Source organism: Dermacentor albipictus, chromosome 3, assembly GCF_038994185.2.
Source record: "Dermacentor albipictus isolate Rhodes 1998 colony chromosome 3, USDA_Dalb.pri_finalv2, whole genome shotgun sequence".
Classification (NCBI taxonomy): Eukaryota; Metazoa; Arthropoda; class Arachnida; order Ixodida; family Ixodidae; genus Dermacentor; species Dermacentor albipictus.
In genome coordinates this window covers 49,439,308-49,462,548 of record NC_091823.1, presented here as the reverse complement: position 1 = coordinate 49,462,548, position 23,241 = coordinate 49,439,308, and the positions used below count along the sequence as shown (strand labels likewise).

The window sequence follows — 23,241 nt, the reverse complement described above, 5'->3', positions numbered from 1 at the left end:
CGATACCGCAGTCGTGATTCTCATGACCATCGCTCTTTCAATAGCGGTTTCCAACAAAAGTGAGCCAGCTAGCTCACTTCTGAGAACACAAATGAGACCGCGAACTGGCGCTATTCGTTCTTCTTCGGCGATGTACACTTCCTTTTAAATTACTTATTCCTTTGATTCGCCTCAGTACACCAAGTGCAACGTCTTCCGACCCCGGTTGAATTCGGCGGATATTGTGAAACGCAGTTGGCCAACGTCGGTCATCAGTTAGCGGGAGAAAGCGTGTTTTCGCAATCCATGCTGCCTAGACACCAAAAGAAAGCAATAGTATATAAGTGAGTCCTGGCGATGTTAGGCTGTTCTCTCGCGTTCGGCGATTCAATATCAAGAGTAGGTTGGGCCCACAACGTCACATTTTGCTTTTCAAGTGTGGCCCAACGCTGCTGTCAATATGCTGCAGAGGCTCAAGGGCACACGTGCCGGCGACGGCACATCCTAATTGTCCCATCCACGCTGAAGCGTCATGTCAAAAGGTGGAGAATAGTTTGTTAGATCTTTGTTCTTTCGGCGTTGCACTGCACCTCATTGGGCTGCGTTTATTACTGGAAATGTGGTTCAACGCACACGGACGGCAAGTACAATACGTTTATACCTCATTTCGTTGTCAATACTTGTTGTCTGTATTAGGAACTATGAACGTCTGATGGCTTGCAGCACTTTGGCCGCAGGGCTGAAAGAATAAAATTTACTGCAGGTAAGCACTGGCAATACGCAGCTGACAACATAGATTAGACCTTATCTGTGCGGGGCTAACTGCAGTAAACGCTAAAATGTGAAAGAAAACACTAACGGCCACTGATTGTAAATAATTTTTACTTCTTACATCACAGGTAAGTCATGAATATACTAGTTCCGTGTACAGTGTGGCTATCTTAGATCTCGCGGAATTTTAATGGTAAGGCCAGAAACGCACCCATAGAATATATCCAACCCGAGAATAATTAAACTATCTTTCCCGCATTACGCCAGATCTTAACCTGCTGGAATAACAACTGCACTTGCTAGTTGCGTCGGTAAGGTCACGGAGAACATGTTATTGACACGTGTGGAATGGTACTTTGGATATTAGAAAAACCTACGTAGATGTCACGGACGTTTTTGGGCGTGAATACGTTCCTAAACTGACCGCGTAATTGATCTTGTGAAGTTCGTAGCACAGCAATAAAAAATCTGAGAAGCATCTGTCCAACGGTGTTGTTCTCAGAAATAAAAAGTGAGTACAGCAACGCGACCAATGAAGCTATTTTTAACAAATTCGAGGCTACAAAAGTTGGAGACCGTGTACTTTGATGGGCTAGGAGCTACCTCTTAAATATGTCTGCGTTCTTTCTTACATAAGATGGCCCGACAACTACGCATTTATCCTGTCGTGGTGTTTACATAAGACGGAGTGTTGAGCCCTACTCAAGTTCAGTCTGGCTCCGGCTGGGCTAGCCGAAACGCTACCGCAGATGACTAATTTCTCGCTCTATGCCGATCACATCTGCATCTGGGCTTCGGGCATGACACGCGTAAGAATTCAAAACTCGGAATCACTGGTGTCTGCATACTTTCACAGACAATGGTTGATTTTAGCAACAGAAAAGTGAACGAATAGCATTTAGTGGCTCACTTGTGCTCTTCTACCTCGGGTCATTCAGTTACGCATAAGAGTCACATGTTCGTAAGCGTTACCGCTAACCGCATCTGGAGCCCTCAGGTTTTTTTTTTCTTTTGCTTAAAGAGAATAGCGGCGGGGTGTCTTCAGCTGCGTTGAAACCTGAGAAAGTTTTCGCTCCAAACAGCCATGGCTCCTTATTGCAAAGCGACAGCACCGTTAGCACTCGGGCCGCCCAAACATGGCTCTTATTGTTTATTAGCGGCGAATGGTCCAATGTTTAGTGACTCAAAATGTTGCCTATGTTAAATGCTAGACAAAGTTATAAACAGGTAGAAGTGCCATAAAAAATAACTAAGAATAAAAACTAAGAAAAAGACGGCAAAAAAGAATTATCCGTAGACATACAAGACCCTTGTATGCAATCCATGGGTAATGTTGAAACCGGAAAAAATATTGTGCACTCAAGCTCATAGTTGAAAAAAGCTGAGAAAAACAACACATAATTTGAGGAAGGAATGAAAATACAGAAACAAAAATAAGAACCCACATACAGTGCTGTTCACAAGGAATTGACCCCATAGGACGTTGCAAAAAAAGAAAGACAAAAATAAAATGAAATAAAATAAAAGGATTCTCAGCTATTTTAGCCGTCCTATCTTCCGGTAGTTTCTATCTCTCTTTCTCTCACTCTCTCTCTCTCTATTTGAAAATCAGAAAACAAGCAAAGAAAGTGTCGATCAATGGCCCCTTTTTAAAGCTGTGCTCATTTACGAAAATGCGTGAAACAAGCAGTCCAGCACTCAAGGAAACTACAGTTGCCGCGTCGTATAGTAATCGTAAATTTGATGCAGCGGCTGCTCTCCCCAACCCGATGGTTTACACAACGGTTTTATAACTTCAAGCTTGGTATATCAGCTGAGTTTTGAAACAATGAAAAGGAGGTAGTGATAGTTTGTTGCGAAGGACGTCGCATCTGCACGGCTGTTTACTTTGTAAGATGGTTCTACTTTGCCTGTTCCCTTGTGTCTGGGCGTTCTTATGGTTTAGAAAAGATGTCGTTTCAGGCCGGTATAGCTGGCACTTAATGGGATACGCCACCGCCTCTGCGCTAGACTTTAGGCGGCTCATGAGTCTGGCGCCAGATCAACAGAGATTCCCTTTTATAGCCAAGCGGCCTTGGTTGACTATTGCCTCGTTCTCGTTTCGTTGAATGCCGTGGTTCGCAAGCACTCGTGCGTCAGCAAATGAAAACGCGAGTGCTTCTTATGAAAAATAAATGATGTTACAGTTTGTGCCCTTGCGCGGTTATATATATTGTCACGTGGTAGTGACGGTGAAGAAAGAAGCAATAACACAGTAGCAATACTGTGAACGAGAAAACTAACTTTTATTGGGCGAACCTGTGCCCACAAAAACAGGCTACACTTATAGCACAACGATAGCGGCGAACACGGTCGGCGATCGTCGGAAAAACTGATCAGCGGGTCAAGCGCGTCGGCTTTTATAGATCAGTCGTCGAATGTTCCAGATTACCTGATGGGACCCGCGTGTCTTCCACAAAGTTCTACACCATTCATGTCACGCGATGAAATCTGATAACACAAGGTTCGGCGACAACAGACACGCGGATAGAAGCATCGATAACTTTCCAGAAACTTCGGATACATGCAAGCGCGTCCCGCGCTGCGCGATAAGATTTGTTAGGCGGTGAAACCTGGTCGCCCGATAAATATAAATACACGTGTCAATACCCCCCTCTTAAAAAGCATCGTCCCGATGCTACAAAGAGAGCGAAACACAAAGGGACACTTATTAAACATAAGTAACAAAACAACGAAAAGAAATAAAGTCCAAAGGTCAGTTACGCGAAGTCCCAAAGTTCGTCAACGCTGGTGGTACGGCTTGAGCCGCACAACGTGGACAATTTCAGGTCGTGAGCGGCGCCGCTGTGACAGCGAAATGCCGTCTGGCACGACCTCGTAGTCCAGTGCACCAATACGTCGGATGATCTTGTACGGTCCAAAATAGCGACGCAAAAGCTTCTCGCTCAGTCCTCGTCGGCGTATAGGGGTCCATACCCAAACACGGTCGCCGGGCTGGTACTCGACGAAGCGTCGTCGGAGATTGTAGTGTCGGCTGTCGGTCCTCTGCTGGTTCTTGATTCGCAGGCGGGCGAGCTGTCGGGCTTCTTCGGCGCGCTGGAGATAGGTAGCGACGTCAAGATTCTCTTCGCCCGTTACGTGCGGCAGCATGGCGTCGAGCGTCGTCGTCGGGTTCCTGCCGTAAACCAACTTGAACGGCGTGATCTGTGTTGTTTCTTGCACCGCCGTGTTATAAGCGAATGTTACGTACGGCAGGACGGCATCCCAGGTCTTGTGTTCGACGTCGACGTACATCGCTAGCATGTCGGCGAGGGTCTTATTCAGCCGCTCCGTAAGACCATTCGTCTGCGGGTGGTAAGCCGTTGTCCTCCCGTGCCTTGTCTGACTGTATTTCAGAATGGCTTGGGTGAGCTCCGCTGTAAAGGCCGTTCCTCGGTCGGTGATGAGGACTTCTGGGGCGCCATGTCGCAGCAGGATGTTTTCGATAAAGAATTTCGCCACTTCGGCTGCGCTACCTTTCGGCAGTGCTTTTGTTTCAGCGAAGCGGGTGAGGTAGTCCGTCGCCACGACGATCCACTTATTTCCGGTTATTGACGTCGGAAAGGGTCCCAGCAAGTCCATCCCGATCTGCTGGAATGGTCGGCAAGGAGGCTCGATTGGCTGTAGTAATCCGGCTGGCCTTGTCGGCGGTGTCTTGCGTCGCTGACAGTCTCGGCATGTTCTGACATAACGGGCGACGTCGGCGGTCAGGCGCGGCCAATAATACTTTTCTTGTATCCTTGATAGTGTCCGGGAAAATCCGAGGTGTCCAGCGGTCGGATCGTCATGTAGGGCATGCAATACTTCTGGACGAAGTCCTGACGGGACAACAAGAAGGTAATTGGCGCGGACTGGCGAGAAGTTCTTCTTCACGAGTAGACTGTCTTGAAGCGTGAAGGAAGATAATCCGCGCTTAAATGCCCTGGGGACAACGTCGGTGTGCCCTTCCAAATAATCGACGAGGCCTTTAAGTTCCGGGTCCGCTCGTTGTTGTTCGGCGAAGTCTTCCGCGCTTATTATTCCAAGGAAGGCGTCGTCATCCTCGTCATCTTGCGGCGGCGTGTCAATGGGGGCGCGGGATAGGCAATCGGCGTCTGAGTGTTTTCGTCCGGACTTGTATGTTACGGTGATGTCGTATTCTTGTAGTCTGAGGCTCCACCGTGCCAGCCGTCCTGAGGGATCCTTTAAATTCGCTAGCCAACACAAGGCGTGATGGTCGCTGACGACTTTGAATGGCCTGCCATATAGGTAAGGGCGAAATTTCGCTGTAGCCCAAACGATGGCGAGGCATTCCTTTTCGGTTGTAGAATAATTGCCTTCCGCTTTTGACAACGACCGGCTAGCGTAAGCTATCACGTGTTCATGTCCATCTTTTCTCTGGACCAGGACGGCGCCGAGGCCTAGGCTACTGGCGTCAGTGTGGATTTCGGTATCGGCGTGTTCGTCGAAGTGCGCAAGTACGGGCGGCGACTGCATGCGTCGTTTGAGTTCTTGAAATGCCTCGGCCTGCGGCGTTTCCCACTTGAACTCGACGTCGCATTTAGTTAGCTGCGTCAGCGGCTCAGCGATGCGTGAAAAGTCCTTGACAAAGCGCCTATAGTAGGCACACATGCCAAGGAATCTGCGCACTGCCTTCTTGTCGATTGGCTGTGGGAACTTTGCGATGGCAGCTGTCTTCTGCGGGTCGGGGCGTACTCCAGATTTGCTGATGACATGGCCTAGGAATAGAAGCTCATCGTAAGCGAAGTGACACTTTTCCGGCTTCAGGGTGAGCCCTGATGACTTGATGGCCTCTAATACTGTCGCAAGCCGCTTAAGGTGATCGTCGAAATTTCCGGCGAAGACGACGACGTCATCCAAGTAAACAAGACAGGTCTGCCACTTCAATCCTGCTAAAACCGTGTCCATCACGCGCTGGAATGTTGCAGGCGCCGAGCACAGTCCAAACGGCATAACCTTGAATTCATAGAGGCCGTCTGGCGTGATGAAGGCGGTCTTTTCGCGATCCCTTTCGTCGACTTCTATTTGCCAGTAGCCAGACTTGAGGTCCATCGATGAGAAGTATTTAGCATTGCAGAGCCGATCTAATGCGTCGTCTATCCGTGGGAGGGGGTATACGTCTTTCTTCGTGATTTTGTCCAGTCGACGATAATCGACGCAGAAACGTAGGGTTCCGTCCTTTTTCTTCACTAAAACAACTGGAGACGCCCACGGGCTTTTCGACGGCTGGATGATGTCGTCGCGCAGCATTTCGTCGACTTGTTGTCTTATAGCTTCGCGTTCTCGCGTCGAAACTCGGTAAGGGCTCTGGCGTAGTGGTCGAGCGCTCTCTTCGGTGATTATGCGATGCTTTGCGACTGGTGTTTGTCGAATCCTTGATGACGTCGAAAAGCAGTCTTTGTATCGTCGAAGCAGACTTCTGAGCTGTTGCTGCTTAATCACGGGGAGACTTGGATTTATGTTGAAGTCTGGCTCGGGAACTACGGTCGTCGGGGTAGATGCAACAGAATCCGAGAGGACGAAGGCATCGCTGGTTTCCTGTATTTCCTCGATGAATGCTATCGTCGTGCCCTTGTTGATGTGCTTGAACTCCTGGCTGAAGTTTGTCAGCAACACTCTCGTGTTTCCTCCGTGCAGTCGAGCGATCCCTCTTGCGACGCAAATGTCACGGTCGAGTAGTAGACGTTGGTCGCCTTCGATGACGCCTTCTACGTCAGCGGGTGTTTCGGTGCCGACCGAAATAACGATGCTGGAGCGAGGCGGGATGCTCACTTGATCTTCGAGCACACTCAAGGCGTGGTGGCTACAAGGGCGCTCCGATGGTATCGCTTGATCTTCCGACAGCGTTATTGACTGCGACTTCAGGTCGATGATGGCGCCGTGTTGGTTCAGGAAGTCCATGCCGAGAATGACGTCTCGTGAACACTGTTGCAGGATAACGAAGGTGGCAGGGTAAGTCCGGTCATGAATGGTAATTCTTGCCGTGCAGATTCCAGTCGGCGTAATGAGGTGCCCTCCAGCGGTCCGAATTTGGGGGCCCTCCCATGCAGTCTTAACCTTCTTCAACTGGGCGGCGATGCGTCCACTCATTACGGAGTAATCGGCCCCTGTGTCGACTAAGGCAGTGACTGCGTGGCCGTCGAGCAGCACGTCAAGGTCGGTGGTTCTTTGTCTGGCGTTGCAGTTAGGTCGTGGCGTCGGATCACGGCTGCGTCGTGTTGAACTGAAGCTGGAACGTCGCTTCGTCAAGTAGTCTTTCGTCGGTGTAGTCTTGGCTTCCTGACTTCGTCGGGACGGCGGCGTGTCCTCATTAGGTCGTCGAGACGGTTTCTTCGTCGTCTTCGTCGGCGGCGGAGGATCTTCGTCAATTCGACGAACAGCAACCGCACCTCCATCGGTTGCTGCTTTTAGTTTTCCGGATATGGGCTCGCAGAGCGGCCCCGGGCTGGGCCGGTGTATGGTCGGTGCTGCGGCGACAGGTAGCGGCCTGGTGACGGCGAACGGGACGGTCGTCGAGGGCTCCACTGAGTAGCGGCGAGGTAATCGGCGATGTCACGAGGGCGTTCACCTTCCCTCGGGCGCTGTGCGTTCACGGCGAAGCCTCGCAATCCCAGGTCGCGGTATGGGCATCGGCGGTACACGTGCCCGGCTTCGCCGCAGTGGTAGCAGAGCGGGCGGTGGTCGGGGGCGCGCCAAATGTCCGTCTTCCTCGCGTAGGTGCGCTGGGCGACGGGTGGGCGTGCTGGCGGCGGCGGCGGTGGACGACGGAATTGCGGCGTTACAGGGACCTGGCGTTGTCGCGGAGGGGGAGCTTGACGGCGTGCGATGGCGGCGTAAGTCATCGCTTCTGGCTGGGGCTGCGGTAATTGTGGTTGCACCTCAGGAACTCCTAGCGATCGGTGCACCTCTTCTTTCACGACGTCGGCGATCGAGGCCACTTGGGGCTGCGACGATGGCAAGACCTTGCGCAGTTCTTCGCGTACGATGGCCCTGATGGTCTCGCATAAATCGTCCGTGGCCAGTGATTGAATTCCGGAGTAGCTTGTTGGCTTGGTGCGTCGGTCAAATTGCCGGTTCCGCAATTCCAGTGTCTTCTCGATGCTCGTCGCCTCACGAAGAAACTCGTCGACGGTCTTCGGTGGACTTCTTACCATACCGGCGAAAAGTTCCTCCTTTACGCCACGCATCAGTAGACGTACTTTCTTCTCCTCGGACATTTCTGGGTCGGCGTGGCGGAACAGACGGCTCATTTCCTCAGTGAAAATCGCGATCGTCTCATTCGGCAGCTGCGCTCTTGTCTCCAGTAGAGCTTGGGCTCGTTCTTTTCGCAAGACGCTTTGAAATGTTTTCAGGAAGCCGCTTCGGAAGAGGTCCCACGTCGTCAAGGTGGCTTCTCGATTCTCGAACCACGTCTTGGCGGCGTCCTCCAATGCGAAATAGACATGTCGTAGCTTGTCGTCGCTTGCCCAGTTGTTAAACGTAGCGACCCTCTCATACGTTTCCAGCCAGGTTTCCGGGTCCTCAAATGTGGAACCGCGGAACGTCGGTGGTTCCCTGGGCTGCTGCAGGACGATGGGGGACGCTGGGGCTGCCATTGCGGTTGCCTTGGCCACAATCTTCTTGGTCTTCTCAGGTAGAAGTCCGTGCTCCGGGGGCAGCTGTTGAAGACGGCGGCTTGCTCGGTGGTCCGGGATTACGTTGGTGTTCTGTTCGCGGTCTGGGCTGGGATCACGGCTTGTCGGGGGCGTCCTGTACATGGACGAAAAGCACCTCCACCAGATGTCACGTGGTAGTGACGGTGAAGAAAGAAGCAATAACACAGTAGCAATACTGTGAACGAGAAAACTAACTTTTATTGGGCGAACCTGTGCCCACAAAAACAGGCTACACTTATAGCACAACGATAGCGGCGAACACGGTCGGCGATCGTCGGAAAAACTGATCAGCGGGTCAAGCGCGTCGGCTTTTATAGATCAGTCGTCGAATGTTCCAGATTACCTGATGGGACCCGCGTGTCTTCCACAAAGTTCTACACCATTCATGTCACGCGATGAAATCTGATAACACAAGGTTCGGCGACAACAGACACGCGGATAGAAGCATCGATAACTTTCCAGAAACTTCGGATACATGCAAGCGCGTCCCGCGCTGCGCGATAAGATTTGTTAGGCGGTGAAACCTGGTCGCCCGATAAATATAAATACACGTGTCAATATATATATATCATAAGAAGCCAACAATCACTGACACCAAGGACAACATAGGGGAAATTACTTGGGCTTAATAAATGAAATAAAGAAACGATAAATTAATGGAAATAGGGTGGATGAAAAAACAACTTGCCGCAGGTGGGAACCGAACCCACAACCTTCGCATTGCGCGTGCGATGCTCTACCAATTGAGCTACTGCGGCGCTGTTTTCCCATCCACTTTCTTGGGTATTTATGTGTCCTAGTAGAACCCTGGGAGTGCTAGCCAGCGCCACCACTCACAGACCTTGGCGCCGGACGTGGAACGCCCTTTTTGCCGCAGGCGTCACGGGAACGTGATCATTTAGGGTGAAGGCAACTGGTCAATAAACCCACATATGCTACCTGAAGGCATCAATGTTGCCGCATTGATGAGCCATTGCTTAAGGGGATACGAGACATTGCTTAAGGGGGTATGAGCCACCCGCTGTATTACGTGACGGACAGATGTAATTTTGAAGCAATTCAATTTTGAAAAATCGCCAGCGGCAATGCCTGGCAGATGCTCCTAACCACGCCACCGAGCAAACTCGAGACATCGAGCCCAAGCGACAACGGCGGACTGCGGGCATACCATCAATGGCGTCGTTCTCTCCGTCGCAGCCGAACGTGCGTGTAACCTCATTAAGAAACACAAAGACGTCAATCGCGAAACCAATCCAACCAATCGTCAAAACGATTGCAGCGCCCGCATTTCGAGTGGTGGGCCTTACGCCCAATACACAGAGCTTTAGATTACTGATTCCGCTCATTCCATCCCAGCTACTACTATAGGAAGACCACGGGGCGGAGTAACTTGCACACGAAGAAAAAAAAGAAAGCAAGGCAAAACACAGACACAAACCTCACGCGCAAAAAAATAAAAGAAAGCACCCTTAAAGCATGCTCATCACGCGAAGCACGCAAAAGTGGAAATGAGGTGTAAGAAGGGTGAAACAAAATATTTACAACATAAACTGTTTGCGAAGTGTGGCTTGCATGGTGTAACACTCGGTGTAACTAACACAGATTTGCTGTTCGACCATCCTCACGAACGGTGATGTTTTTTTTTTTTTTCAAAGTCACTTGAGCCCTGCGTACGTGACTGTCGCCACACACACTGTAGTAATGTGTCGTGCTCGATTGATGTTCCAAAATTCGTAAAGCGCACTCCGATGTTAATCAAGTTTCGTCGTCATTCTACGTACTCAGTGCAGTCACATAGCACATGCTTCACAGATTAATGCGCATGACACAGCATCGAATCTTATCTATTTATCAGAAAATATGATAGCAGAAATGGATTACTCCGTATGACGTTTCCTCTAGGAGTCCACGTTATGATGTAGACTCATAGAGGACACGTCACACGGAGTAATTTGTTTCCACTTTCACATTTTCTGACAAAAATGGCTGTGGCTTAGGTAAGGTTAAGCCCAGGATGCGAAGCATACTAGCCTTTATTTTAGTTGTTGAACCACTGTTTAGCCTGGTGAACTGCTGTTGCTTGGCTATATTTGGTTCGGCTAGACGAAGAAACAACTCATGTGTTACTCTGCTTCGCCTTGGACGCCCCGCATTGGACGCGGTGAGCGTCGAGCAACGCAGCGTTCGGCGCGGCAACGAAATGTGCGCCTGAGCAAGCGACGCACGCCTGAGCCTTAGAAACAGCTCGTTTCTAAGGCAACACCTCATTCACTAGACGCGCTTTTGTACCGCTTTGAAGCATCGTACTCGTGGCTCAGTGGTAGCGTCTCCGTCTCACACTCCGGAGACCCTGGTTCGATTCCCACCCAGCCCATCTTGCAAGAGTTGAGCCAAAGCCACTTTTCCTCTGTCGTGACGTCACGGTGTCACGTGGTATTCAAGGCGACAACGCCGCGCCTGAGGAGCTGGGTTGAGCTCTCGTAATATGCTTCGCATAAAATTACCCCGGAGACACTACAAACCACATAATAGCTCAGCATCACGTGCGTGGAATTTTGGGCCACAAGAGTCGTTCGCTGTGAGAGTTAGTATCCAATTCCCGAGAAAGCAGCTCGAAGAACAATACGACAGAATGGAAGTGCTGTTCCCGTCTTCTCTTGTACCGCATTGTTTGTTTTCGCACGTCTTGCTCAAGACGTGCGAACCACGTGAATTTAATATTAATCTGATCGCCAGTTCTGCCTTTCCTCACTTTTCCATTTTTACGTTGACTACATCGAGTACAGCGGCCCTGAACCAACTTATTCGTTCGACGATATTTGTGCATCGATTGTTGGAAGTCCTGATACAGGGCAGACGTAAACGCGTTCGTCGTCCACAATGCGCCAATATAATGCCTATCTTTACCCCCCACTCTCTGCGCTCGCCGAAAAAGAAGAGACACATTAACGAATAGGAGATCGAAACGCATGTGTGCCAGCCGATAGGCGCAGTGACACCAGACCGATGCGCCGTGAAGGTCTTATCATTGCCCACACGGCCTGATTACACGGCCAGAAGCAATGAGCAGACCGTTAAAAGTGCGAGGATGCACCTAGCGAAAAAAAAAAGAGAGAGAAAGAAACAAAAGCAAAACAAGACCAGGAAAGCGCACCCCGATCCTCGCGTGTGGGCTGTTTTCAGTGGGTTGGTGAGCGGGCCACGAACACATTATTCACCCCGTTGTCAGCTTATACGGCTCACTTAGCGCCGTAATGGTCTAGCGCGTCTGGTATACGAGAGCGCCGTCCCCGAGCTGCAACAACCGCCTTCCCCGCTTTGCCACGGCTGAGAGAAAAGTCGCAGACCGAGCGATTAGCAACAGCGGTGTCCAGTCTTTATCCGAGGTGCGCTGCAGTTAGTAGAGGGGACGTGGTGGACGCTTTTCGGTGTCGCAACTTGCCGGGGGCGGGGGAGAGGAACTTGTGACTTCGACTGGGTCCTTTCCTCGTCACCGGCTGTCGATAAGGCGCTCGCCCCTCGTCTGCTGCTGCCAATGTTTACGGCTTATCTTTCAGGAAACTAGTATCATTACCGTTCCAGTTAGTTCTATCTATTCCCGCCTTACATCACATACGTCTATGTTTCCTAAAACAAACGACATGAAACATGCTTGCGATTTAGCTTTCCCATAAATGTGTACCCCATGCTCCACGCGGTATGCCTATATAGAGGTTGATTTAATGGCGGATGTTTGTGGCCAGGTAAAATTTAATTGTTTTTTTTTTTTGTCAACAGCCCTTCGGTGAAGTCGCTGATGTTATGTTGTGTTCTGCCTAACGAGCCAGCTAGTTATGATCTTCGACCAAATATAATATATATGGAGCTGAGAGCCATTGCATGAGATTCTTCGCCGGTGTGAACGAAAATAATTTAACCCCCTTTCTTCTCGTTTATTACATCCACCGAGAAATCGGTGGCTGAAACCGTCTTCTTCAGCAAACATTAATGATTCTTCTTTCAACATACTGCATCACCTATCGGTGATTTTAGCAGTGGGGTACATAATGATATTATTAAACAGAAAAAAAAATGGTGCATGCATGAACATATATTGGATACAGGTTATACGATAGATACAATCCATACAAGCTATGAAGGGCACAAGAAATATCGATACAATAAAAGCATCAATGGCTTAGGTTATGCGGGGTCTGTTTGGGAGTACTTAACACCTTTGGTAAGAAGAAACTAGTGACAATAGGATACAAGTAGATACAGTTCACTTCAACACAATTCAATTAGTAAGTTCATGTTCTAACTGTGAGGAAGACCACGACAACGAGGATGCTGAAACAGTTGCATTAGCCTTATGGGGTAGCCAGAAGAAAAAAGAAAGAAAGATCAGTTATGTTAATTTTATAATGGCCATTAATCAACTGAAATAAGAACTTAAGCCTTGAACAACAGTATCTTAAAGACAAGGGCGCAAGATGAGCTCTGCTTAAAATGTCCGTAATTGAAGCCCTTGAAAAAGCGTTGTATATAAAACGCGCCGCACGTCTTTGCACTTCTTCTAGTTTGTTAATATTAAATTGAGTAGGAGGGTCCCATATGATCGCGGCGTAAGCTATGGTTGGTAAAACAATTGGTTTGTACGCTAAAAGGGGACAGAATGAGTTGAAAGCTTGAGAGCATGCCGAAGACAAATAAGTTTATTGTTTGCATCTGTTGTTATATGTGTTATGTGCTTGTTCCAGCGCCGATCATTCGATATATAATGCCCCAGGTACTTATAATTAGCTACTTCAGAAAGAAATTTACCTTTAATTTTGTAACTAAAATGCAAAAGAATATTTTTACCAGTAATCGTCATGAAAACAGTTCTATCAAAGGTAATAACAGTTTGCCATTCTTCGCACCAGGAGGCTACCTTATGAAATGCCTGATTCAACAGCAACTGATCGGATGCACTATCAACTTCAGAGCATAAAATACAATCATCTGCATAAAACTTAACCTTAACAGGAATTTGTGTCACGATATCATTAATAAAAAAAAAAAAACGAAATAAAGGACCAAATACCGAGCCCTGAGGCACACCCCAATCAACCTTCCCATGTTTTGAACAACAATCCCGAAAAGAAACGAATTTTTCTCGTTCAGTTAGGTATGACGAAAGCCAGCCCATTAACATTTTATTGTTAACTACCTTGTCTAACTTGAAGAGTAATATTTTGTGCGCGACCTTCTCAAGGACTTCGGAGAAATTCATAAATATAAAGCATATATTTGCTTGCCATGGTTAATGGATTTCGCAAGCTATGTGCAGGTTGAAAAACAGTTTCCCAATCACTGCTGACACCTAGTTACGAAGTTGTGTTATACAAGAAATTCGAGGATATAATTATGTCTCATATGTTCCATTATTTCGCAAGAAGTCTAAGTTCTTGTGCAGTATTTCTACTCATTCCTAAAGAATTAACTTTTTTTAAGAGGAATGCCAACTGTTAAAATTACGAAACAGTACGATCACTAATGATTAACTGACGCACCGCTACGAAGTCTATAATTATCGAATTCTCCATTAGGAAGCTCGACAAAGAGGTCATCAGAAACAGTTCAGTAAAGATTTTTTTTCCTTCTGAACTGCACAGCTTCTCTCAAGCCATATATGGTCCTCTAAATGATAGCGTGAAAGCCGTCCTACAGTATGAATTGACATGGCGGTCTATAGAACTTATTGACCATGGCTCGACTTGTATTGTCTGTGTTATCAGTTCGTAACATGACACGACAGTTGCATAACTGTCGAGCAATTGTATATTACTGCGATAAAAAAGAATAACTGATAACAATGTTATGAAGTTATAGCCTAGCTCGATATGGAGCTGTCTTTACGAAACACAGGTCCGTCTTAATTAGAGAAGAGGTACTCAATGTATTTCATCGTCAGGTACTATACGTGGCTTTTGTGGCCTTAAATGATGGTAACGGTTTACGTTAATATAGAAGACTCAAAGAGAGAGGAGACATTTATTCAAGAAATGACAAAGGGGGTTATTATTGCGAGCGCTATAACGAATCTGTGCCACAAGCGACAAAGAATGCTGAAAACGACGGTTCTCCAGAGGTAGCGAAATTTTCAGCGATTTGTAATTACCTACACGCACTTCAAGATAACCGTCGCGAAACTCGGCTTATTCAGTAGCGGTACAAGGGACAATCGATAACGACGACTGAATTGCGCTGGCTATAGAAAAGATGAAGTGGGGGACAGTGACAAGGGCTGCTCTCTTTTGCAATGCCTCTCTCTCGCGAGATGTCTTGGTCGGCTTTCACAAGACACGAGGTCACATTTATGGTCCATTCATTTGACCTCGCAGGACGTAGAAATCGTTACGCTTATGACGAAAGCTCACGACGAAAGAAGTTCAGGACACTGCTTTGTGAAAGCTTGCACGTTTTCATGATGGAAAGCCCAGCCACTCCATCACGAACATTAATGAACTGCGACCCTTCGAAGATGAGACGATAGCAGAGCGTCGTGAGACGTCTGTCTGCTTAGAACAGGCTGTGTCACCACTGCTGTCGCCAACAACTGCGGCGATGCCCCATTGACAGCATGAAGGTGGTGAAGAAACAGTTCGAAGAAGGAAATGAGTAACGATACGCCGAAGGCTTCCGCGCGCGAACCAGTCGCCGCATACGTATAGCTGACTGAAGAAGCAGTCAGTGAAGTAGTGAGGCGAGCAGAGAATCGGCGATGCAAGGTTGCCGCTTGACATATAACACACACACACGCACACACACGCAAACACACACATGCACGAAAGCAGACGCGAACACATACAGAAGCACACACGCACACACAGACAAACAGACGTGCAGAGTAGCCAGCGCTCCTTACGCTCTTGTGCTTTCCAGTGGCTAAGATGCTATCATAATATCTAATAATATCATAATATCCAATAATATCATAACCTTAATCCTTGACGGGCGCACGATTATTAGACCATGGTGCACGATTATCGAAGTGTAAAAGACTAAAGGCTCTCAGCATAAAATTACGACTGAAAAAGTCGCGACAGTGCATTGACCTCTCTCTTGCACACGGCGCAGCTGAGGTAAATAAATCGACGTTTAAGTTTCACGTTGATGAACTTGGGCTCACAACACGCAGACACAACTTGCATTTGTGAAGCCTTTGTGCTTGCTGTGGGGTGGTTGTATGGCGCCATCTAGCGCGCATTTGCCGAATGAGCACTGTTGCATTCGAGATTTTAGTGCACATTCTTTTTTTTTGTCTTTTTCCGCTTTTTTGTTTGTGAGTGATTAGGCACATGAAATAGAAGATTCTTCAGGGAAAATCGCACTAACAGTGCAAACTGCTTTTTTTTTAATAACTGTATTTAAGGAGAGGCTTGTGCTCATATGTGGTGCCTACTACCCAACGCCAACTGAGCGAGCATCTCGGAGACATTCATGACGCAGAAGAGGCTTCAGACAAACGAGTTCGCCAAACAGTGCAAACACCAAATGTAGCAGTCGAGCAGAACGTTGGTCGCAGTTGCCACGAGGGAAATTATGTGCCTTCCTTTTACAACGCAAAGCAGAACTAGCTTATGCAACGAATATGAACGCAACATCACGCTCAGTGCGTCCACTGAGTCGTTCTCATGGGCAGGTTATGGGTGATACCTTATGACATACAGAGGGACAAGTTGCTGAAGGCAACATTTTCAAAATTTTAGGAACGGGGATATTTTGCATAGCCATACTTATTGTACCGCTCAAGGTAAACACATTAAATTATGTTCACAAGCATCAAAACTTGCTTCATTCTCCTTCGGACAGGTAAGTAAGAAGGGATACGGAGATCAGAGTTGGCGAATAAACTGAAAATGAGAAAGTTAAACGTGGTCTTTCGCAGCACGGCTTTCAGAGCAGCAATTCTCATTGTTGTTCTTGCAAGGAAGACGTTTTGATGTACTGAGTATCAGTCAACGAATTGTCGTAGTCAGAGATAGTCGTCAACATCGCCGACATCGCCATTGTGCTGATCCTCATACCTTCGTCTTTGGGACCACCGTCATCATCGACCTTCGGTTCGTCGCTGCGTCTCCGTCGCGGTGTGGTAGCCTGTGTCGTTGACACAGCGCAACCGTCGCCATTGCTGTCGGTGTAGCGCCGTCGACGTTGCCATCTTGTCGCTGTCGTGAGGTGAATTGATTTGCGAAGCAAGTTCATTAAGTATGCCGGAGATGTAAGCCTATTTCTTCCACTGTCACAGGGGGTCTCTCCGATATCTTCCGCAATGGCGGTCTTAAGTGCAGTGTTTCACAGAGATTGCACACTGATGCATCAGAATAAGTAGACAGACGTATCTCGCTACACGAGTCAGTCTTATCGTTTCTTTATTCTCATCGAGCATCTAAGCTCGTGCTACAGTTTGCTCATGCCTCTAATGCACACCGCATTTGGTTCTTTGACTGAGTGGACTTGTGGTCAGCGTTGAAAGACGACCCGGAAAACCTTTTCCAACTGGGTAAATAATTACTTTCACTCGCTACATGGAGCCTGCCTTCGTTCAGACAGTATGCACATGATCTAAGTGCTTCTTGGGTTCTTAATAAATGCACTTACGTCTTATCGCCCCCTTCCTTTTCTTACGTTTTTTTTATTTTCTCGCGACCAGACAAGTAAGCTCGCTCTAGAAACCCTATCGTCTCGGATATCAAAGATAATTAATTTCAGACCTATCGGGATGGGACTTCTGGCTCGGTAATAGCCTATGCCTTTGTTGTCAGTGTCGTCGGATCAATGAAGTTTCGAGAACCCGTCTTACTTCTTTTCCTTTTCTTTCGTTCCATACCTTGCTGTTGGCAAATTTTGCCCACAGCCCACAAATTTTTCCATCTCCTTTTTTAAAATGTGTTTTGAGTTTCGAATGTTCGCATCACTAAGGCAGGATTACCGAAATATAGCGCCTTCTTGCGAACTGCCTGTGTTTCCCCCTGAACGTCCGTGAGAAATCTGCTATTGTATTCCGTACAATTTCATGGCCCGGTGCGCGTAAATTGAATGTTTGCGTTTGCATGCGAACCAGTGAGCGAGAAATAGTCTCCGCGTTCTCATCAGGATGGTGCAATGCTCTCAGCATGCTGTACCGAATACTGTGAAATAGTTGCGCCTCCATGAACACGAGTTATGGCGGCCCTGCAAAAGCGCATGTTTAACCTATTTCGACATACCACTGACTTCGTCCAGATATCAGTGCAGCTATCGCGTAACGTTGATGCGGTAACGCTATAGACGAAGGCAAACCGCGCACAAGGTTGGAATGCGTTTTTTGCGCTTGTCGCTTTTTGAAGTGCGTTTTACGTGTGTTGCCAAACGCAGACGCGTCTAAATTTTCAAATAACGTAATTTATTCGCGTTCTGCTGCCAGCGAGTGCTTAACGCTAATATCACACACAGCGCAGAAGCGTTGAACCTCGGATGATCTTGAAAAGAGAGTATTTGAGTCCGTATGGTACAGGAGAAGACATAAGGCATACATAAGACGACCACATAGCTTGTTAAAATTGTTTGCTTGAAGACCCATTCCGTTTAACTTTGCTTCAATGAGACTGCCCCTTTTGTATGCGGTGATGGTCTACATGGCGTTATAGTTGCCGGCAAAGCGAATGATGCGCTCGAAGAAACGAAAGATTCATGAGCTGATAGCTTTCAAGTTGCATTCAGAGTACGTACAGCATGAGCAGTTGCGAAGCTGTTCTCCCCTTTCACAAAGCTGTGCATGCTATTCTTCCAGCTGGCGTCATCACGGCAAACTGACGTGCTGGCGCACATACAAAGCACATCGAGAACAAACGAGGCAAGCTGAGCGCGCGAAGACACAACCACGTGCGAGCTGAAGTGCCGTATTCTTCTCGCATGTAAACAAACACAGGCGACGCCTGGCGACGGGACCCCGGAGGTCCCTGCAGCTCATGTTTCATTCCAATTTTTTCTTCGCCAGCCCGTAAGCTAGAAAACAGAGGCGGAGATCTAGAAGCACGCGCTAAGCACGAAGCTCCTTGTAAATGCACGCTCGGCAAGCTGTCGCAGGATGCACTCGGTCCTGTCGGCCTGCAACATCGCTGCGAAGCAAGATCTATGGCGACAAGGTCAGCTCTGGCGCTTCGTTGTGCGGCTCCACAACGCACAACGCCAGGCATTCGAAAGGCGGTACAGGCATGCTTACCGCCTTCGTTTTTCTCTGAATATTATTCCTATTTGTGTAACAGATGTATCCCATTCTCATGTGTAGTCACTACACCTGTTGGTATATTTATCTGATTTGTCTTATTTTGACCTATTTCTTTCTTATTGGTTTTAATCGCTTATTCAGTGATGCCTGCCACGATCCTATGGGCCGACCTCTCTTTCTATTCACTGTCTTCTTCCCGACGTAGTCCTCAAATGGTGACTTACTTAATTTATAGGTTCATGTGGTTCGGCGTCCAGAAGCCATACTTGAGCGGTAATAGGTGTCGTATATTCTTGTAAAGATGGTGGAACATGGGCTCAGCCACTACTTTTCAAAACTTTTGAGAGACACGACACTGGATACAAACATTAACCCAGAGCATAACAAAGAGATAGCTAAGTAAACCGATAACAGAAAACAGGCAACAAAAGAGGGTGAATATGCACACGCTTGCGCATGTTTGCTTGGGCCGCATGGCTAGGCCCCAAAAAATTGCTCACAGCTATAGGCACTCTGCTTTCAAGATCCGAAAGAGTCAAAAGTAGAAGTAAAGTCCCAAATAAGTAAACATTGTCATGCGGATATTTAAATTGGTCCCGTAGTTCGCGATTTCGCAATGTAGAACGTGCCAATCTAAGAGAACAGGATCGTTGGCAGGTGCGTGTGATAAATAAATATTTTGCCTGATATGATTTTTTTAATGAAGTAGATGATAGTATACGGTGTGCATTTCGAGCTGATTGAGCTCTTTTATTATTTTTGCACATTTTAAGATATCAGATGTCCTCATGGTACAATCCAATGAACTCCACTCAGAGCCTACACAACTCACGTTCACTCCAAGCTAGTGTGTTATTAATTTTAGTTTATTATTATTATTATTACTTTTTTTTTGCAACGGTAGCCCTCAGGGTACATCATCTATATTTCGCACAGTCTGCTGCAGGCATAAATGTCATGTTTCCTTGGAAGAAGAATTAGCCCAAAGAACAAAAAAATTCACGGTATTCATCATCCGACTCAGAGTCGCCAAAGTGTGAGACACAATGCCGCCATCACCGCGCCATCGTGGCTGTTGTCGCCGCTGTCGTCATAGATGACACAGTTAACATAGACGACATAGATGACATAATTGGCTCAGATTTCGCGGTTCGAAGTGTCACTGAAGGCCCTTATTTTAGTGTTGTTCTACAATAACTATGCTTTTTTTTTTTTCTCCTGGAAAATGCACATACACGCACAAGTAGAGGGATATATAAAATTTGTTGGAGGATAGGTATGGAGGGTGGCTTGTGGTAAAACTACTCTAGCCTGATACTGTTCTCAAGCATGAAGGGAATAGAAAAAGAGGTCTGAAGACGCTATCAAGAGAGGCATGGAGGCGTGAGCAATATTAAGATATGTAAATAGGCATATCTATTAGACTCTGTGCAACTTAGATGACGCTGCTTTCAAAAGCTGGCTTCACCCTAGACGGGGTCATACCGTGGAAAAGCCAGCTTTAAAGGTGCTTGCCATTATAATTCACGTCGACACTTTCGAAATCGCGTCGATGTTTTCGTGCGCTTGCTATCGCTTGCAAAGCGGGTTTCCTGGCTGATAGTAGTTTACATTACAACCAAACAGTTAAAAATCAATATCTATCATTTATGTATTGGCAAGACCTAAGCGTGTAACCAGTGAGAAAGATACGAGCTCCACAACTTGCACTTGTACGCGCTCTAAAGAAACGGCACAAGAACGCGTAAAACATAAACGAACACAGTGTTCATGTAAGGCCAAGTGCGTTCGCTAATGAAGTATTTTTCTTGTCTGGGTTTTATATTCACTTGTTAATACGTTGGAAGTGGAAGGAACGTAATAAGGAAAAATGTTGTACAGCGGCTCTGTGAATAGTGTTCTTCCCCAAATACAATTGCATGAGAATATTGAAAAAAAGAAAGAAAGAAAAAGCGCTTTCTATGTGTAGTTGAACATTGAATTTTCGTAGGTTTAAGCCAGTAAAGAAAGAAATAGAGCAGGCAGATCACTAATTAGAACACTAATTAAAAACCCCTTTAGTTTGTAATACAACATAATTGTTTTGTATAGCCTGTAGCAGATAATGTGATATTGAATACATCAAGAGATCATGAAGAAATCATGAATATAATGAAGAAGCGTGAATGTTATTCTTTCAACATGCTTACCTCATGGCACTTGACACTACGCGTTCGTATTCAACCTTAAGAGGTATTAAACCAATGTTTCAATATTTCTTAAATGCTCTGACACGTTATTTAGAAGATTACTCAAGGCGATGTTTTTTATTTGCTATACTGATGCTGAAAATGGGCGTAGGAGCTTAAAATGTGCATTTAAAAGAACATTACGAGAAAGTCGTTTGCTACCTCTTCTTTTTTTTCTTTTTACCCGATATGATGCAATCCGCGCTATAGTATCAAAAAGGCAAAGAACATTGTACCCTGCAAAGGCAGAAAAAAGGGCAAGGAGCAGCCCACGTGCACAGAATGGCGCTCATTACGTCACACATGCCAAGCGATTAACGCAAAGCAATACTCCCGGCGTGCCTGCAGTTTCTTCTTTTTTCGATTCGCTGCTTTGCTCTCTGTATCAGATTGTTTCGTGTTGCGATAGCAAATGGTGAGCCTGCTCGTCTTCTCACGCTCATCGGCTGACTCGGAACCTGCTGGCTGATCAGCGCGGCAGGCGTTAACGGCGGATAATTGGTTCACCACGGCGGTAGTGTCGCCTTGGGGCTAATAGGCGACGGTTGCCCAACCGATCGTCTGTTGCGGCAACCCAGAGGGACCATATGCAGATGGAAACACTGTTAAGGGTAGCAGGCATTATACGAAACGACTTCTAGCAGAGGAACCATTTCATTAATTCATGGCAGACGGGAAAAGGAAGATCGCATGTTGTGCAAGGCGAACTGTGCCTCGTGTAATAGCATCGGGCAGATTCTGTTGGTTCCCTAGTTTGATGTCGTAACTATGCCACGACAGTTTCTTTCGCACTGATTTAATTTAGAGAACGCGTAGATTGAAAAGTCGAATGCACCTGTGGGCCTATAAACGTGTCGGCGCTATACAGGTTTCGAAAGGAGGTACGTATGGAACGTGTCACTGGTAAGGCAAATTTTATGCTGACTGAGAAATTGCAGCTGTCAGACTAAATTACAGTGACCGTCTTTATTACTTACAGTACAGTAGCTGGAAAGTCAAATATCTGGTGTGGATTACATGAAACGCTTTTCAATTCTTTAGCTGCTTGTTGATGGGCTTTGGCGTATCCTATTTGCTTCTGTCTAGCTTCACGTTTTCGTCGCAGCGACAGGCTAAGTGGATGAAAAGGAGAAAAAAAAATATTTCTTGGACGAAACAAGCTCACACACACGATAACTTTGTTTATTGAATAAAATTATTGCAGATAGCCACGTAAGGGGAGACAGATGAAGACGTAGAGGATAGCATGCACATTTGGACGCTAAAATCGACGCGGGAGGTAAATGTGAAGCCCCCAATGCGATGCACCTTCACATGAGGAGGTGTGGACGTATCAATGCTTATCGATACGGGTTCCCCGGCGCGTCGTGTCCCGACAGCTATTTGAGCAGGAGAAGAACACTTGGCCTTCGCTACGGCCTTCACGCACGAAGTTATCATGCTAACTCGGAAAATTGCCAGTTTTTGGAGAGCTCCTGTTGCCGGTGTCGTACGACAATACAACTGTGTAATGCACATTGGTGGTGCTAGATTGCCCCGGTCCAAGCTTACGTGGTCGAGACCTAATTTCTCTCCAGAGTGACGCAGGCTCCCCTGTCCTCAGCCTCTCAGCCAAGCAGCTGACCGCACAGCCGTCTACCACCACGCATGTCACTGCTGACGTGTTTGCCGAGTTTCTAGATGTTTTCAGCTCGGATCTGGGCCTCATCAAAGGACCCGCGGCACACCTACAGCTGAAGGAGGGAGCCACGCTCAAATTCTGTAAGGCCCGATCTATTCCTTTCGCTCTACGCGACAAGGTATCTGAAGAGCTTGATAGGCTCGTGGCATTAGGCGTCTTGTCACCAGTGCCGCATTCCGAGTGGGCTACACCCATTGTACCCGTCCTTAAGAAGGACGGCACCGTTAGGATTTGTGGCGACTTCAATATCACTTTAAATTCGGCATGTGAGCTGGAGCAGTACCCGTTGCCAGTAATCAGTGACATCTTCGCGTCCTTAAGCGGTGGAAAACATTTCAGCACACTGGATTTACGTGACGCATATAACCAAGTCCCTCTCGATGAGGAATCGCGCCAGTTATGCGTGATTAACACACATAAAGGTCTTTTCTGCTGCAACAGACTACCTTTCGGCATTGCCTCTGCGCCAGCCATTTTTCAACACGGAATGGAAACAGTTCTACAAGGCTTATCAGACACGCAAGCTTATCTGGACGATGTCTTGGTGTCCGAAAGAGCAGGAAGTGACGACGTGCTAAAAGCCGTTCTACAGCGTTTCCGCGAGAGTGGTGTTAAACTGCGCCTTGACAAATGCAAATTTCGGCAAGTGTCCGT

The 23,241-nt window shown here is 47.3% G+C and overlaps 1 long non-coding RNA gene and 1 other non-coding gene across 2 annotated transcripts in view; both read right to left on the bottom strand.

The window, feature by feature from the left end:
- The window catches only part of LOC135898133 (uncharacterized), a 676,755-nt gene that overhangs the window by 82,570 nt on the left and 570,944 nt on the right, over positions 1 to 23,241 (bottom strand). The gene's annotated exons all lie outside the window — the stretch shown is intronic.
- TRNAA-CGC (transfer RNA alanine (anticodon CGC)) lies at positions 9,130 to 9,202 on the bottom strand. The gene has a single exon. It is a non-coding gene; the product is annotated as a tRNA-Ala (tRNA).